This window comes from Simochromis diagramma, unplaced genomic scaffold (assembly GCF_900408965.1).
Source record: "Simochromis diagramma unplaced genomic scaffold, fSimDia1.1 OVJJ01000602.1, whole genome shotgun sequence".
Taxonomy (NCBI): domain Eukaryota; kingdom Metazoa; phylum Chordata; class Actinopteri; order Cichliformes; family Cichlidae; genus Simochromis; species Simochromis diagramma.
Genome location: NW_024387040.1, coordinates 7,115,736 through 7,131,938, shown reverse-complemented (window position 1 = coordinate 7,131,938; position 16,203 = coordinate 7,115,736). Strand labels below are relative to the sequence as shown.

Sequence of the window (16,203 nt, the reverse complement as noted above, 5' to 3'; positions counted from 1 at the left end):
CTAAGCATTTTTAATTCACTTGATCATAAATTCTAAACTGTTTTTCCCCAAATTTGTCAATCCAGTTTAGTAGTATTAGTAAGAGAAAGTTGAGTTTGGGCAACAAACAACAAAAGCAGTTCATGTACCTGGGGAAGAAAAAAATCCTGAAGGACTCCTAGACATGTTTACCATCCATCTGTTAGTCAATATCTTATGGTAACATAAAGTGAGTGGTGCTGTTATGTCTTGTTGGTTGTCTGTCCTCTTGAGGTCACTTTGTATTACTTTTTTCTTAATTTTAATTAGGAATTACATTAGATTAGAGATTAATAAGAATTAAATTTAATTAATTTACTTTAATTTTAATTCAGCAAATATTGTTAGTACAGTTTATCTACACTAGTCCTGTGGTATGTTGGTTGGTATTATGTTCTTTGGTATTAGAAAAGGCAGTTGCAGTGATGTGAGTGTTGTACTTTACTCTTTGTGACGCCCACAGCCAATACCAGGAATGATTTTATATTTGTATTAATACACACATTAATATGGACAGCAGTCTCCATCATGGCGGTCCATTGTTAGCTACACTCAACACCACACTTAGTCAAACAGACAAGAAAACACTGGAGCCCATATCATAAATTAACAATAATACTGAGGTACCCAAACAAAATAATTACAATAACTGTTATAACACTGTAATTTAACACACTAACATCCACACGAACAATGCCAGTCTTTGCACGAGTTGCCCCTCCCCTCGGGCCACTACAGTACTTTTCATTTTTTAAAATGCTTTCTTAATCACTTCATTGTCAAGACTCATAATCAAGACAGAAAAAGTATAAACTCATAACAGTTCAGCTGCGCCTCCCATGCCTCTGAATGGCTAAGCTAAGCTACCTGCACCTGGCTCTGGTAATTAACACAGAGACCTGGGATTAGTTTTAATGCTTTCATCAAATTCAGCAGCAAGAAACATATTTTTCAAAATATAGAACTATTTCTTTTAAGCATACCTAAACATTAACTAGCATAAAAGGTAGTATAAGGAAGAGCAGAAGAATATAACCTATAGCGTTTTATTCAAACAAGTAAATTACAGTTTGCTCGGATGGTGGCAGTCCACCGGTGCACTGGGGCACAGTAATATTAATGTGCAAGGTAGTTGCAGGAAATTTAAGAGATAACTGAGGAAAGTGGAGCGGGAGTATGAACATAGTGCCTGAAGCCAAATGAGCTACTGTACAAGGACGTGTGCAGAGTAGTGCAAAATTATGCAAACAGTGTTGCATAATTATTGCAGTTTATCACAGTGAGAGAACAGGTTTTAATGTTTTATTAATCTGCTTAGTTGACAATGGTGTGATGGGCTTTTTTTTTTTTTTATTAGCAAGAATGTTGGTCACATTGTGATACTCTTATTTATTCAATTACTGTTAATTGAACTATTATGCTAAATTGATGTTTGGGTTGATTATTATTATCTTTCTGAGAACATTGTAAACAAACCTTGTCTCACCTGGCTTCCTCTGCTATAACAAGTCAGAATGAAAAAGGTCCATTGTATTCAATTAGCTAACTGCAGTGCTGCACAAATGACACCATGATTGTAGTTAATCTAAAATGATGGCTGAAAACAATAGGAGCATATTGTTATTTTACATATGGGACTCACAATGTGTTATCACATAGATTGTACAGCAGTAAAGTGCCACTGTTGTCTCTAGTCTTTCATTGCAAAATGAGTCCATAAAATGCAGGAAATTCATAATTTTACAGTTTGTTATTATTGACATCTATTTGCATAGAATGGCAAGTTTGCATGATGGTAGTGAGACCAGATATGTTGTATCGGTTGCACACAGTGCTGCTGAAATAAAGTGGCTGAAAAAAAGGACCTGGGATTAGTATTGGGAGTGGGAGTGGCAACAAAGGACAGGAATAATAATGAGTACATCAGAGGGGCAGCTCATGTTCCACAGTTCAAGGATAAAGGGTTGAGATTTAGTTGCTTTGGACACGTGCTAAAGAAACATAATAGATATGCTGGACAAGAGTGAAAGCGGTAGTTTATGGAAGTAGTGAGGGAGCAGTAGGTGTGCAGGAGGTAAAGTATAAAAGGACATAAATTGTAGCTTTTCTTATGAGGAAATTCTCCCTTACATAAAAGGTTAAAGTTGGCTCCTTGGTTTTATGTGTTTTTAAGATCTATTTATCCATTCATCCATTTTCCTTCCACTTGTCCAGTTCAGGGGCACAGAGAGGCTGGAGCCTATCACAGCCCCATCACAACAGTCTCACATTTATACCTACAGCCAAACTAGCATTTTTCCTTTTTCTTCTTCTTTGTACCGGTGAAGGAAGATAGAGATTCCACCCAAACATACAAATCCTAGCCTGGATTTGGACCCAGGACCTTGTTGCTGTGAGGCAACAATGCTAACTGCTGCATCACTGAGCTGCCCTGATGCTTTCATTATAGTAGGGGAGGAAGAAAACAAGCAAGATGTTTGTTCTTGATGATGTTTTGTTCTCGTGGTTATTGATGCTTTTGTGTTTGGGTTGTAAAGGTTACGTCTGTGTGGTGAGGAAACCATGGGATTCTCGAGAGACAATAAGTGTGTACTACAGGGCATGCTATGCTTTATTACACTGTATTCAGCCTGCCAGCGAGAGCAAAGCTGTGTCAGAGAAATGTGATTACATGTAACAGAGTACTCGAGCCAAACGAATTGTAGCTTTTCTACGGCATTTAATACCTTGTCTCATAACAGTGCAAAATTACTCAGTGCTTGCTTGATGTTATATTCCTTGGGTATAAAAAAACCCAAAAACACACATTATTATGCTCTCTCATTTTTCATGTGGTCTTTCAATTTTGCTGAAGATTATAAAACTCTGGCTTTCTCAAATGCCAACCTATATCCCTGACAGACCGTGTTTTGTGTCCAATAGTTTCCCTTTTTTGATCTAATCTGTTTGTTCTTTTGTGGGGCCTCTGACCTGTATGATACATCTGTCTCTCAGCTGTAACTCATCCAAGTGGCAGTCCAGATGCTCATTCAGTCCCACTTTGCTTGCTGCGGATGACATGAGGGTTTTTCGCTCTCACTCTCTCTGCCAGGCTCACTCCATGTCAGGGTTTAACAGTGTGGTTAAAGATATGCTATGCTTGCTGCCTTACAGTGTAGATAGAGCTTTGCACTTTTACACAGGCTCAGTGATGTGATGTTTACTTCCTTCAGCTTGGTAGGTCTGTGTGAGAACAGTCTATCTGTTTCTCTCTTTTATCCAATCAGTTTATTCAAAACAACAGAAACGCTGAGTTGCGTAACCTTAAAAAGTCAAGGAAATCTCAGTGAATTATACTTCTCAAGAGGATGTTGCAGTTATGCAAGCACTTTTATGAATTCAAAGGATTAAGTGTTTTTTCAAATAACCGTTCTCTCTCAGTTTATGTTTGGACAATACATGAAAAACAAGTGAAAAAAAAACCTAAACAGTACAGCATAGAACACTTTGGCACAATTAAATAAACAGCTTCTGACAATCAAACACCTTCTGTTGTTTGGTAGTGTGTGTGCATGTGTGTGTATGTGCGTGTGTGTCAATAATCCAGCCTGGCAAAGACGTCCCAGAGTTACTTATCACTTTGCTCTTTGTGGTCTGCTCTGGCCACAAAAGCATTAGCTCAAGATGCAAAGCATTTCAAGTCATCTCTGCAATGGAGTGACATTTCTTAGAATATTTGACTCATGAACGCACCACCTTCTGGGTTGCGACTGGTGTTTACCTCTGATGTCGCTGACCAGACAAATTGAATAATGTACAATATAGTCAGACATAAAAATGTTAATTGTGGTCGATTTAGTGGTAAAATACGGAGTTTTAATAGTTTACATTATGGAGGTAATGGTTATTGTGAAAACATACTCTAATGGTTAGTTCATTAGGCACATCTGTTCAATTTCTTTTTAACACAAATACCTAATCAGCCAATCAATTTCCCTTTGCAGTAGCAGCAATTTCTTCATTGTTGCTAACCACAACGCATAAAAACAGGTGCTTGTCCGTCAGTAGTGTGGTTATATTACATATAAGAGAAAGAGAGAAAGAAGAAATTAATATAGCCACAGTGACCATCAAAAGGATGAAAAAATATTGCCGTAAACAGTTTATTTTGCGACACCACGAAACAAACGATAGCATAAAATGAAACATAGACGTTTTTATATCATCCGATATATATCGTTATATCGAACAGCCCTAGTTCTAGTAGTTCTCTAGGTAAAAAATACCTTGTTGATACCAGAGGTCAGAGGACAATGACCAGACTGCTTTGAGCTTATAGAACGGTATCAGTAACTCAGATAACCACTTTTTACAACAAAGGCATGCACAAGGACATCTCTGAACCCACATTACATTCAACCTTCAAGCAGATGGGAAACACCGGGTGCTACTCCTGTCGACTAAGAACAGGAAACACAGTGTACCCATCTTCTAATAGCCAGATCAAAGCTTAGATCATCTCAATGGGTTTTTTGAACCTGACAGTGAGTCACAGTACACAAATTGGTCTCCACAGTCATGGGATCTCAAGAGCACTTTTGGCATGTGGTGGAATAAAAAGGTTCAGTCATTTCCTAAAACAAATGAGCACTTGTAACGTGTAAATAGTGCATTTTAAGTAATAACTTCCCTTTGCAGAAATGAGGCCCATTACTTTGATTTTAATTTTCTGACTAGGATTCATGATTTTATTGTATTCAAATACAAGCTCTTCCATTTTTACAGAGCCTTAGTTCAATGTACTCCTGCTTTCAACCCACCCATTTTCTGATTATAGACCTTGGACAAGGAATAATTTGCCATAAGGTCTTTACTTAGGTACAATTACACCCATTAATGATGGACATCATAATGGATGTGGTGAAGGAGGATTTTTTTGATAGCCCACTGCTCTTTTTGTTGTCGATTTGTGTATATCAGGTTGCATGTCCTGCATTTAAATATGTTATGTAATTGTACAGCTGCTACCTTGACCAGATATCTCTTGTAAACAATATTTCAATCTCAGTGGGACTTCCCGGTAAAACAAAGGTAAAATAAACAATGAAGACATTATTCAGTTTCTGCTTACAACCAGTACTTGGCAGCTGTACAACACTGAACATAGCAGAGCCCTTGTTGTGATATCTAACCCTTTATCTCACAGTGCCAGGAGCTACTTTTAACCACCACAAATTGTTAAAGAGATTTTCACAACAAAGAAGTTTATATTCTGGAAAATTGTACTATCATAGTCACATCTCTTTTTCACGTCCCCTACTGTCTCTTGCTCTTGGCGGAAAAAAAAATCCACCCTGAGTTTCTTGCATGTGTCTACTTCAGAAAATGTTGTATTTTCTTGTGGTGTGAGGAGGAGAGGGCACCTTTGTGCACATACTTCTTAATATGCAGTAAAAGGCTAGAAATGAAAAAGGGACAGGCTTTTACAAAGAGATAAAAGAAAACCTAGCAAAGAGAGGCTAATCAGGGTGAAGAAAAAGTATCATCACACCACCACCCCCATCTCACTTATCCTCACCATTCCCATTTTGCTCCATTTATCATCTCTTCAAAGCACTGCAGAGTCTTGAGCTATGGGGTAGATACATTAAAATGCATCAAAATCAATGTATTTCCTGAATACCAAGAGATCTGTCTGTGAAGAGTAAAAAACCTCACATAGCTGTGTTCTTTCACTTTACTGGCATGTGTCCAGGACTTTCAATCAATTCCTTCACAGCAAGGACTCTGAAAGAAATTAAATTAGGTCCTGGGCATTGAACCACAGTTTCTCAATTGGTACAGAATTTGTTCACATTGATTTGGCCTGATTGGAGTCCCAGGCTTGTGTTTCCACTTAATCACTGAGCACGCCCATCTCTCGAACCACTATTTGCATGCACCCTTCCCCTCCGCTCATGTCAGTCATTCACAGCCCATGGTAACCTCGGGAATTTGCATGAACTCACTGGCCTGGACTTTTGCTGAGCCACTATTGCAGCTTCCGTTGCTGCAGCACAAATGTAATAATCAGATTTTGTTGTGTTGTTGTTATTATTATTATTATTACAGTGTCTTGTTAGAGTTAGCAATAGGCTGATGCTCTGCCAGGTCCAGAAAATTGTCCTCTGGTTACAAAAAAAAAATGTTCTGATAGATCACTGTTGTTATTCTGACTGAGCACTGGCAAGTGATAGAGTGAAAAAAGAAGAAGCTTGGGAAAGACAGACAAAATTGTCTCCAGGGAAAGTAAAGTGAGGACAGGAAAGAACACAGATTATGCATGAGAGCGAACAAAAGAGTGGAAGAAAGTAGGGAAGAAAAGATTGCGAATAAGGTTGTGGGGGCAATAAGCTTGGAAAACGAGCGACAGAAAGAAGATAAGAGAAACTGTTATGAATGGAGAGGCAGAGACGAGTGGAGAGCTATGACAAAACAGCTTTTCCCGCTCCCTCTACTTCTGTCTCTCAAAGCTAAGGCCTTGGAGGCGAGTCCAGTTTATTTATAATTTTTCTTTTTGTCTGTTGAATTAATGCTGAATTTATTGGAAATGTGCAACATTTTATAGACCTTCACTTGACCTTTCGGAATTTTATTAAAGCATCACAGATTAAGCATTTATATAACATATGTAAGGACGCATAAGGTGTAAGGAAGTGTATGTACTAGCATTCAGAATGCGTCCCTGACTCATGGGCAATAATTTGATTTGATTAAAGGGCATCACTACAGGTGTGCATATCTCACACAGGAGAACTGAACGCTCAGTCTTTGACAATTTGGGGAAAAGACTGGGCTTTTCAAATTTCTTAATTCTGTCAGAGTTGCCAAGGGGAGACTGAAAGATCAAGCTGATCAGAGCTCATATGGAGATTTTTAAAAAATCCTTCCTTGTGTCTGATGTCTGACCCAAGAGGTACACCTTGGACTCTACAGGCCTCAATCAGCATGTTAAATATCAAAAGTATTCCTGGGCCAAATGTGAGGGCTTCTATCTGACAGCAAAAACTTGGGGACGATGAGCCCAAGCACAGTATCAAAACTTTAACAAAATGGCTCGTAAAGAAAAGAATCAAGGTATTGCAATGGCCCAGTCAAAGTCCAGACTGCAATCCAGTAGAACCTCAATCCACCCTGCTGTGGTGAGACCTTAAGAGAGCTGTGACAAGAATAAACTTGTCACAGCTCTGTACTTAATGTTTCACATGACTGTACGTGTTGTGTGCCACATTAACTGTATGAAATTGTTTAACAGTGGAAATAGTAACACTTACCTAAAGGCAAAGAGAAAGAAATAGTCCGCAGGGCTGTGTTATGCTACCAATCACCATCTACTCAGTCAGACTGTAAGGTGGAGAACTGTATAGAGTGATTGGTGCTTTATGCTTTTCTCTATCACAGTGGTGTTCACTTTACTTTAAGACTCATTGCACTTACACAGTCAGGGATAATGCACCATATGTTCTCTTTATGCTTCCACTACATTTCAACTGCAGTTTATAGTGGATCGTTTTGGAAACTCTTCCTGCTTTGGATGCTGTTTTGGATGTTTTAGGATTTATCCCATAATATGTTTTGACATAAACTCACAAAGATGTCAAAGATAATAACAGATATAGACAGATGATAACAACAAAAGATAGCACATCTAATTTTATACCTACAGCATGCTTTCCCCCGTGTAGTCAAAGATACATTCATGCTTGGATCTATCAAGAATCAACAGTTGGATAAGGAAGCAATCTTAAATCTAATTTTTCAACTCTACTCTTCTCTCTGGATAGCTTTAAGAGAGGTACTACATTTAAAACTAGTTGCATAAATATGGTGACATCCCACAAAACTGGAATCAGTTGAAATATTGGTGTTACAGATAAGTATATAAAGAAGTAATTTTAAAAAAGAGATTTAGAAGTTGCGTGCAATATGACACAAATAAGCTCCAGCTGTAAAATAAAACTTCTGTCACTTGTAAATAAGCTTGTATCATTCATGGTAAATAAGCTTGTTATCTCAGACGGCACACAACAAAAGCTTCTACAGTAAGGATTCAAACATCGTCTTGATTCTCCGTCCTGTATTCCATGCATCTTCACACATACTGATGTACGCACAAACACACACGCACAAACACCTGCTTTTTAATAAATGAGTACCTGTCATCAGTGTGCGGTTCTCACATTACAGCACTGTGAATTCATTAAGTGTGCCCTTTGGAAGTCCAACGAGCCAGGTGGGGTGCCGTCAAGCCTCCCGCCTTGCCTCACAATCACGCCCAGCATTTCAATTGCAAATACTGTACACATCTCGGTGCCCTTGTAAAAACACACATTCACAGTCATGCACATGTGTCTATACATCTAGCCATGCTTCACGCTTAACCCACATCAAAATGTTTACCCTGCATCTGTCTCACTGGACAGTAGCGATAACACAGGCTTGTCTATATTTCAGAGCAGCTGAGGTATTTTTGTATGCACTGAAAAAATGACTGAAACTTTAACCTTGAAAGATGCATCCTGGTTAGTTTAGTCATCCCCTCGATTAATTCAGAATCTGGAATTATTTTAATCACACAGAGATTTGGTTGTATTTTGAATCGGATTAGTTTGTTTTCCTGCAGATAGATGAGATTCTACAAGTTCCCGTCTGACTCTCTATCATTCTTTCTTTCATTATGTAATGCATGCCCCTCTGGACTTTGAGAGATGCTTACTGTACGTGCATACATGACTGGGTTTGTAGCGTTAGGGTAAGCGCTGATAGAAAAGATGGGGTCAGAGCAAACCACTGCTTGGAATAAGTTTCCTGAGCAATGTCAGTTCAAAGTGACCTGACACGGTCTTACTGAGTCATCGCTAGTTTATGTGTAAGCGGTTGTACATGGAGGGGAGAGGGGAGGAGTTAGAGGCACTTGCGGACTGGCAAAGCTAAATCTAAATCCCCCTCTTTTCTGTCAATAATTCTCAGCTTTTTCACAACCCCCTCTAATCCTCTTTCTGACGTGAATCACCTCTATTTAGTGTCTGCACATGCTTTAAACAATCGGGCACAAGTGCACTAGCAGTTTGCTTGTGTGTATTTTTACGTGCTTCCATGCGTGTAAGTGTGACTTTCAATCTGTGCCGATCTTGATCTTCAGCATGATAATGGTCTTTGCTTTTATTTATGTGTTTCTGTGTGCTGTGTGCTTGCAGATAAGAAATACCGCAATGATTTCAGGTTGATGTTATGAGCTCGTGCTCCACAAATTCCATCATTGTCCAAAATGAGCATCAACATCAGATCTGTAGCTGACTGGTGAGAAGTCATGCTGCTGTGAAAATGTAATAAAGCAAAGAGATAATCACTGCTGAAGTTTGAATGATGGCTTTCTGTAGTGGATCTGTGCTACACTATAGTGTAGAGATTATGCACAATGCTGGCCAGGCAGGGAGCCTGCCGCTGCTGCTGACTCAGTGCAGGCATAGCTGGGGCTTGGGGGGTTAATGCAGCAGGGCCACGGGCTGATCCACAGTCCATCCTCATCTGCCAAAACTTCAAAGGATGCCCCAACAGAGTCTAAATCGCCATCTCCTCCAGTCCAGGCTCTGCAGAACACTCTCCCCTCCCCCTCAGTGCACAGGTCAAACTCAGCCTCATCTTTTATGTATTGCTTACCCCATTGATTGTGCTCTTAAGAGATTCATGAATACAGAGGGCCTATTTCCGTATCACACTCCAACATATGAAGGTTTTTTCTTTAACAAGAGATGGATTTTTCTCTCATTTGTTCATTTTTTTGGGTTTGTTTCTATCTTTCTATCGCTTCTCTTCCCCGTCTATGCAACCCTCTTCCACCTGTTTTTGCAGGCAAGGTCGTAGTCATTTTTACTTTTGACAGACGTGTTTTGCCTATTTAACTATTTATCCCGCATACATGAATTATTCACAGTGCAGGTAGTGAATACTGTAAAATGGAGAGCTGCAGTTTACTTACAGAAAGATTAAAGGAGATGTTTAGTTGAAGTCAAATGCGTCATTTAGGTTAAATAATATAATAAATATAACAAAGGTTATGCCGGTAACTTTTCAATGCATGTATATGGTCTTTAGGTCTTTTCTTGTGTCTAATGTATTCATTTATGTTCATCCCTTGGCTGTTTACTCATTCATGAATACATATGTTGCTCCATTTTTAACAAGCCAACCCTCCCCCCATCTGTCTGTTTGTGTACCTGTGTTTTAGTGATGTGTGTGTTATGCACCCCAGCAGAGTGTGAAATTGAAATTCTCATCTTTTCTGACAGAGAAGAGAGGGCACAGAAGATGTGAAATCTCATCTTTGACTTAAGTTTTTGCTATAATGTTTTTTAGTGGCACAGTATTCATACCAAAAACATTATTGTGTGGTTGAGAAGTTCCTTCATAAACATTTCATATTATAAATGTGTTACTATAAAAATTGTAGCGTATCTATGTCTGTTCCCTAACTCCTCGTAGATACGTTAATCAATCTGGATGAAATTTATAGCGTAAACTACCAGGATACCAGGATTATCAACATGTATATTAGGTGCCACTTTAGCTCAGTAGGGTGAGCAGGGGGCCATTGCTGCATATCTTCTGCCTGTCTCTCTCCACACTATCCTGTCTCTCTTCGCTGCTTCACTGTCTATCAACAGCAAAGAAATGCCAAAACAATAATCTTAAGATAGAATCTTTATAGAAACTAAATATACATGTAGTAGCTCATCTCAAAATGAACAGTGACATTGTACGTGTCTACATTACGTCTACGTATACGTTGCTCTTGGTAAATAACTGTCGCTAAACCATTTTTAGAACAGTGTCTCTGGAATTTGTTGTTATGCATATCTGTAAATAAGTGTCCATCACGGACTGACACTAATACTAACAGTTTAAGACTTTGTGTCATATATGAATAAGTAGCTTACAAAAAAGAGCAAAAAAAATTAAACTTTAATTGTCAATTTGTTTGGTGTTTATGAAGAGCTGTTTTTGATGTCTCACTGTTTGCATTTATGTAATGAGGATAAAAGCATGTTATGATAAATTAGTCTGCTTTTTCATATATGAGCATAGTGAACAAGCAGGCATTAAAATATAGTTTTTATGTCCTACATGGAAAAATATTTAATAAAGTACTTCATGGTTTGAATTTGGTGTTCAAGATCATTTTACGTGTGGATAATTCCATCTAATTCTTAACACTCATTTAGCACCAGACCTCAGAATTAGTCTATGATTGGAGCTAAAATGTTTGACAAGCACAGCTTGCTCAGCTGGTTTTATAGGTCAGGTTCTTGATTAGTTTTTATCATACCTGAAGGGCAGAAGTTTTGTTTCCATTAGTAGTTTTAGATCTGCAGAAATAAAAATATAAATCAGGGGTTGATCAAGGGTTAGTTCTTGGTCTGTTATTCTTTAACCATTACATGCTCCTAGTTGGTACTATCGTAAACAATCATGACATTAACTTGTGGATGTCTAGAAACCTTTTTGTAACTCAACAGAGATGAAATGGAAATATTTGTTGTTGGTTTATAAAATTTCCTAAGGTAGTAATTAACATGTAGTTTACATGTCAGGAACCTTGGCATTGTTTTGGTTAATGGTTTCCGTTTTGATAGCCATTTAAATAAGATTACCAGAACTGCTTTCTAACATTTAAACATGTCAAAAGTTGGCGAATTATTATCTCCAACTTACTTTTGTTCAAAACAGAATTACCATTAAAACCCTTCTCTTATGTCATGAAGCTCCCAGTGGTTTGGCCCTCGCCAGTAGGTCTCTGAATTGGTCAGTGTACACCAACCAGACCTCTCAGGTCATCAAGTGCACATCTTTTAGCTGCTCCTAGAATTAGATCTCAGTGTGCTGAGGATGCTTTCAGTTGTTATGCTCCAGTTTGTTGGAAGAAGCTGCCCGCTGACCTGAGGTCAGTTAGAACTGTCTATTCAAAAACAAACTTAAAACCTTTTTTATTCTCACAGACTTGTATTTAATTGTGTGTTGTGTTATGAAATGTGCTATATACATGCAATATCATATTGCTAAGTTATTTAATTTACATGTTTAACTTAGCTGTCTGGCATGGTAGAAATAATCTTTTCTGTATTCAGGCAAGTCAAAAATGACCTTATATACACTTACTTAGCATTTGTTTAAGCTCGTGAATCCCTTCGTCATTAACCAACACAAAAAACCACAATGAAGAGAATATGATTTATTCCACTTCTGCACCAAATTCTAATGAACTTTTCATTACCACCCTGTTTGGAGCATCCACACATCCTTGTCATGTAAAGCAGACCTAAAGCCCCCTGGAGTGTTGGTGCCCTCGCCCTGACCTGTGTCTGTGCGAGTGGGTGTATGTCCAGCCTGTCCAAACCAAGTCCCACCCGGCGAGCGTCAGACAGACCACCATCTGTTCCATGCCCTCGCAATGAACTACCTGCCACATCCTCTTCATCACCTTCATGGAATATCAGAAAAGAGATGCTTTCTAGAAACCTAATTTGCAAAAGCTTTGTTGATTCTCAAAAGCATAGTGACTCTAGTTTGACAGGATATTACAAGGAAGGAATATTTACTAAAAACACATCTCACTGTTGTTCTTTTTTCATACATAAACCTTTCTTTAAAACTTTTCAGAAGCTGAAAAAGAGTATAGGTGATCTGCACACTCTGCTTTTCCATATTAGAGAGTAGTTACCCTGAAACAAAGACTGTTTTCACCCTCCCTCAAAACACCTCAAGGATTTAACGCACTAGATTAAATAAGCACAAATAGGCTTAAAATGAATTCTGCATATCTCCTCCCTCTTTCCTGAAACACAGCTCCCCAAAAGATGAGTTTTAGGCTGAAAACAAGCATGTTAGTGCTGTGATTTTACAGCCAAACAACACGGGGCTTAGTTGATTATGCACACAGTCATTTAATGTCTTAAGCCAACCACTCTGTCCAAAGAAGACTAGAGTTTTCTTATTGGTTCTACAAAAAGGGGGAATAATTTGTGCATTAATTAAATTTTTTATTACATTATTTGTTGTATGTCTGAAGTGAACGTAGAAAAAGAGCAGAGAGCAGCAGCACAGCATGAGCACATGGCACAGGGACCAGCACGTTAGCCAGCAGAGCACCACAGGAGTGTTTTCATATGTTATAAATTCATTCTGACTCTTTTTATTCACTTCAAGGTGGAGAAATGTGCATACGCAGACAACAAGGGGTGTGGAATTAAGCACAGGAGAGAAAAGATGCCGAAGATGAAGCAGTAAAGAAGGTGAGTTACATTTTAAATGTTTGTTCTCCACTGAATCATTATATTGAACAAAGTGCTGCTATAAGCAGCTTTGGATGCACCTTTATTATTGCACCATGGCCAGTGACCACTTAGAAAGTGGCTAAAGTAGTATAAAGAAACACCTTAACATATATAATATCAACTTTATTAAAGCTCCTTCTCAAAGCACCTGCACATTCATAATTCACGCTTGACCTTTTGCAATCACTCTTCTGCACAGCAGATATAACCTTTTAGTGCATCCTTAGTGGAAACACATCTGTCAAGATTGACAGCCTACCATCAGTGACAGCAAAAACAGAAAGAGACACAAACACAGCACAGAGTGGCTGTGGGGTGAGTGGCAGGAAAAAAGGGGGATGATAGAAAGATGCGTAGGTGAGATGAATGGGTAAAAAAGAAAAAAGGTTTCTTTCGGGCTGCTGGATGAAAGTGGGTTTTTTTTTCCCTCTTTGTGTAATGATAAGTTGTTAATAGGGCTGCCACGATTAGTCGACTATCAAAATCGTCGACGACCGATTTAATAGTCGACGCGTCGTTTGAAGCTTTGTAAGATCACAAAAGACGCAGGAATAAGTAGTAGGATTTAAGAGTGTAATAGCGGACTGAAACAGAAGATGGCAGCACTGCATGTATAAGGATGCCAGCTGCCGTTAAACCCCGAAGAAGAAGAAGTAGCTGTGTCCCAGAATTCATAGCGCAGCCCAGCTCAGTTTCCAACAATGGCGGCAGCTAGTTAGTTTTAATATTGCTCTTATTATTCTTTCTGGGTCACAAAATAAACGTTTAACATATTTTCAAGCGAGAGTGTAGCTGTGTAAACCTCAAATATCTGCTCAGTTTATCAAGACACCACATATTTTCAAAAGCGCTCCGACATTTTCAGAGACGTCTGTTACCCACTAGCTCGATAGCTAGCCGGGGGCAAGGCTCACTAGAGCCTGTGAGAACACCGGACTCCTGGCAAATCGTTTTCAAACCCACCGCCGTCTTTCACTACTCAGGTGAAACATTTAATATAAGTCACTTAGATAACTTCAAAATGTTATTGTTTGGCTTTTTTTTAGTATTTTATTTGTTCCTGAGTAAATCTGTTTGGCTGAGATTAAAGTTATAGTTTTTACACAGCTGAATAAACGTCAAGCAGACAACTGATTGTCAGAAGTGTGAGATGGTGGAGAATATACTCCGGTGTCCTGTTATATTTTAGATAGCAAGGACTTTATTAAACTTCACCGAAACAATCTGCAAATTTCATTAAAATTTAATAAACTATCATCTTGTCTTTATTTTTAGTTAGCACATACCTTAAAATCTTAAAGCTGTAAGCTAATGATAGTTATATAAGAGCAGATGCTGCTGGTGCAATAAGCCGTACGTTTTACGTCCAATGGATGCATGATCTGATTAGTCGACTAATCGCAAAAATAATCAGTGACTAGTTGACTATCAAAATAATCGTTTGTGGCAGCCCTAGTTGTTACCGAGTGGATGGTGGTGGTGAGATAAACAGTTTTTTAAAAGGTGTGTGAAAATGCGTAATAGTGCTGAACATGTTTACTCTGCCAGCATAAGCACTCTAGCAATGTGGTGGAGACAACAAACAGACAGGAGACCAAAGGATTTCTAAGGAGAAACAATAAAAATGCTAATCCCAGCATTAAGATTAACAACCCCACCTGATCATTTTCTTTTACTTTATGTTGTGATCCATCCTGCTCATGAATTTGACATTTTTGTGCTTAAAAACACAACTATATAGCGTAAAATACAAACAAAGATCTAGCCTAGTGCTCGGTGGTATGCCTCATGCATTATAACCAAGTCCCAGTTCTAAGGATTTTATGTCCTAAAAATAATACTAATAATAAATAATACCAAACAATCTGGCAAAACTGTAGCTGTGCCCAGAAAGTACTTCAGTTTGTGTTGAGCACACAAAATGTATTACTGATACATCAGCCATATTCAGTAGAGTACTTGTTTTGTGATATAAAACTTCATATACCCCAGACCTGTTTAGTAATTGTTTCAGTTAATTCTGTTTTTAATATTAACATATCAATTTAAGTGAAAATGTAGTAGTTAAAGCTGTAAAATCATAAATCATAAAATTTTAGCTTTCTATATTCACCAGACATGTTAAAAAATCAGTCTCCGTGCAGTCAGTCGACACATTTATCAAATGTGTCTGTAATTTGATTGGCATGACAAAGCCAATGGACTGGACAAACCTTAGAAACACACACCTGTTTATTCATATATGTTCTTACAGTCCACACTGCATGTCAGCCAAAAAAACCTTAAGTCATAACATCTATGGCATAGATCAGGGCAGAATTTATGAACTATAGATTTATGTGTGTAACCATTAAGTTTTGGGCTAACTATAGTATCAATAATTGAATTGAGAAAAACTTTGGAACAAATAGGACTCTTATTCAAATAAACCCTTCATGAAGCTCATCCAATCAAACTCAGTGACTGGGCATGCAGAGAATAAGATTTTCTAGGCTGATGAGTCAAAGGCTGAGTTCTTTGGGCAGATCTCAAACCAACATATTCTGAAAACATGAATTAATGCTAGCTAATTGCTAATGATGTGACTTAAGTGAGGCATGTTGGTGGTAGCATCATGCTATGGGGCTTGCTTCTAAGCAGCAGGGACATGGAGAGAAGTCAAAAGTGAAGAAAGGATAAGTGCAGCCAAATCCAAAAAACCTGCCGCAGTGCCAAAACCTGACATTGGTGAAGTGGTATGACACTCAACCTGAAGGCAGGAGTGGCAGAGAAGTATGTGAGGCTGATGCAGGACATCTATGAGATGTATGTATGATCTCTGCTGTGGAGGCCTCTA

The 16,203-nt window shown here is 38.4% G+C and overlaps 1 protein-coding gene across 3 annotated transcripts in view; it reads left to right on the top strand.

Moving 5' to 3' along the window:
- Positions 1–16,203, top strand: part of dlgap1b (discs, large (Drosophila) homolog-associated protein 1b) — a 97,711-nt gene that overhangs the window by 18,955 nt on the left and 62,553 nt on the right. For all 3 annotated transcript variants that reach the window (XM_040044453.1, XM_040044454.1, XM_040044455.1), the window contains exon 2: positions 13,240–13,325. The gene's annotated coding sequence lies outside the window, so the exon portion shown is untranslated. The remainder of the gene's footprint in view (positions 1–13,239; positions 13,326–16,203) is intronic.